Here is a 3,566-nt window from a genome sequence, read left to right as displayed (position 1 = left end):
ATCCGGGACTCCGAACAACATTCGGTCACCAAATCATATAACTCATATAATACAAAATCGTCATCGAGACCCTACGGGTTCGAGAACTATGTAGACATGACCGAGACACCTCTCCGGTCAATAACCAATAGCGGAACCTGGATGCTCATATTGGCCCCCACACATTCTACGGAGATCTTTATCGGTCGAACCGTTATGACAACATACATTATTCCCTTTGTCATCAGTATGTTACTTGCCCGAGATTCGATCGTCGGTATCTTTATACCTAGTTCAATCTCGTTACCGGCAAGTTTCTTTACTCGTTCTGTAATGCATCATCCTGCAACTAACTCATTAGTCACTTTGCTTGCAAGGCATCTTATGATGTGCATTACCGAGAGGGCCCAGAGATACCTCTCTGATACTCGGAGTGACAAATCCTAATCTTGATCTATGCCAACCCAACAAATACCTTCGGAGATACCTATAGAGCATCTTTATAATCACCCAGTTACGTTATGACGTTTGATAGCACACAAGGCATTCCTCCGGTATCCGGGAGTTGCATAATCTCATAGTCGGAGGAATAAACATGAAGAAAGTAATATCAATAAAACTGAACGATCATAATGCTAATCTAACGGATGGGTCTTGTCCATCACATCATTCTCTAATGATGTGATCCCGTTCATCAAATGACAACACATGTTTATGGTTAGGAAACTTAACCATCTTTGATTAACGAGCTAGTCTAGTAGAGGCTTACTAGGAACACGGTGTTTTGTCTATGTATCCACACATGTATCAAGTTTCCGATTAACAAAATTCTAGCATGAATAATAAAATTTATCATGAATAAGGAAATATAAAATAACAACTTTATTATTGCCTCTAGGGCATATTTCCTTCAGTCTCCCACTTGCACTAGAGTCAATAATCTAGATTACATTGTAATGATTCTAACACCCATGGAATCCTGGTGCTGATCATGTTTTGCTCGTGGAAGAGGCTTAGTCAACGGGTCTGCTACATTCAGACCCGTGTGTATTTTGCAAATCTCTATGTCTCCCTCCTTGACTAGATCATGGATGGAGTTGAAGCGTCTCTTGATGTGTTTGGTCTTTTTATGAAATCTGGATTCCTTCGCTAAGGCAATTGCTCCAGTATTGTCACAAAAGATTTTTACTGGACCCGACACACTAGGTATTACACCTAGATCAGATATGAACTCCTTCATCCAGACTCCTTCATTTGCTACTTCCGAAGCAGCTATGTACTCCGCTTCACACGTAGATCCCGCCACGACGCTCTGCTTGGAACTGGACCAACTGGCAGCTCCACCATTTAATATAAATATGTATCCGGTTTGTGAGTTAGAGTCATCCGGATCAGTGTCAAAGCTAGCATTGACGTAACCATTTACGACGAAATCTTTGTCACCTCCGTAAATGAGAAACATATCCTTGGTCCTCTTTAGGTACTTCAGGATATTCTTGACCGTTGTCCAGTGATCCACTCCTGGATTACTTTGGTACCTCCCTGCTAAACTTATAGCAAGGCACACATTAGGTTTGGTACACAACATAGCATACATGATAGAACCTATGGCTGAGGCATAGGGAATGACTTTCATTTTCTCTCTATCTTCTACCGTGGTCGGGCATTGAGTCTAACTCAACTTCACACCTTGTAACACAGGCAAGAACCCCTTCTTTGACTTATCCATTTTGAACTTCTTCAAAATTTTATCAAGGTATGTGCTTTGTGAAAGTCCTATTAAGCGTCTTGATCTATCTCTATAGATCTTGATGCCCAATATATAAGCAGCTTCACCGAGGTCTTTCATTGAAAAACTTTTATTCAAGAACCCTTTTATGCTATCCAGAAATTCTATATCATTTCTAGTCAACAATATGTCATCCACATATAATATTAGAAATGATATAGAGCTCCCACTCACTTTCTTGTAAATACAGGCTTCTCCGAAAGTCTGTATAAAACCATATGCTTTGATCACCTCATCAAAGCGTATATTCCAACTCCGAGATGCTTGCACCAGTCCATAAATGGATCGCTGGAGCTTGCACACTTTGTCACCACCTTTAGGATCGACAAAACCTTCTGGTTGCAACATATACAACTCTTATTTAAGAAATCCGTTAAGGAATGATGTTTTGATGTCCATTTGCCAGATTTCATAATTATAAAATGCGTCAATTGCTAACATGATTCGGACAGACTTGAGCATCGCTACGGGTGAGAAAGTCTCATCACAGTCAACTCCTTGAACTTGTCGAAAACCTTTTGCGACAAGTCGAGCTTTATAGACAGTAACATTACCATCAACATAAGTCTTCTTCTTGAAGATCCATTTATTCTATATGGGTCGCCGATCATTGGGCAAATCCACCAAAGTCCACACTTTGTTCTCATACATGGATCCTATCTCAGATTTCATGGCCTCAAGCCATTTATCGGAATTTGAGCTCATCATAGCTTCTTCATAGTTCATAGGTTTGTCATGGTCAAGTAACATGAGTTCCAAAATAGGATTGCTGTACCACTCTGGTGCGGATCGTGCTTTGGTTGACCTATGAGGTTCAGTAGTAACTTGATCTGAAGGTTCATGACCATCATCATTAGCTTCCTCTCTAGTTGGAGTAGGCATCACGAGAACATATTTCTCAGATGAACTAACTTCCAAATTAAGAGAAGGTACAATTACCTCATCAAGTTCTACTTTCCTCCCACTCACTTCTTTCGAGAGAAACTTCTTCTCTAGAAAGGTTCCATTTTTGGCAACAAAGATCTTGCCTTCGGATCTATGGTAGAAGGTGTACCCAGTTGTTTCCTTAGGGTATCCTATGAAGACACACTTCTCCACTTTGGGTTCGAGCTTATCAGGCTAAAGCCTTTTGACATAAGTGTCGCAACCCCAAACTTTAAGAAACGACAGCTTAGGTTTATTGCCAAACCATGGTTCATATGGTGTCGTCTTAATGGATTTAGACAGTGCCCTATTTAACGTGAATGAAGCTGTCTCTAATGCATAACCCCAAAATGATAGTGGTAAATCGGTAAGAGACATCATAGATCGTACCATATCTAATAAAGTGCGGTTATGATGTTTGGACACACCATTATGCTGTGGTGTTCCAGGTGGCGTGAGTTGTGAAACTATTCCACATTGTTTTTAATGAAGCCCAAACTCGTAACTCAAATATTTGCCTCCGCGATAAGATCGTAGAAACTTTATTTTCTTGTTACGATGATTCTCCACTTCACTCTGAAATTCTTTGAACTTTTCAAATGTTTCAGACTTGTGTTTCATTAAGTAGATATACCCATATCTGCTCAAATCATCTGTGAAGGTCAAAAAATAACGATACCCGCCGCGAGCCTCAACACTCATCGGACCTCATACATCAGTATGTATTATTTCCAATAAGTCATTGGCTCGCTCCATTGTTCCAGAGAATGGAGTTTTAGTCATCTTGCCCATGAGGCATGGTTCGCAAGTATCAAATGATTCATAATCAAGTGATTCCAAAAGTCCATCTACATAGAGTTTCTTCATGCGCTTT

Source organism: Triticum dicoccoides, chromosome 4A, assembly GCF_002162155.2.
Source record: "Triticum dicoccoides isolate Atlit2015 ecotype Zavitan chromosome 4A, WEW_v2.0, whole genome shotgun sequence".
NCBI classification, from domain to species: Eukaryota; Viridiplantae; Streptophyta; class Magnoliopsida; order Poales; family Poaceae; genus Triticum; species Triticum dicoccoides.
The sequence above is the reverse complement of the archived record's forward strand: the minus strand, read 5'-3'. Positions refer to the sequence as shown.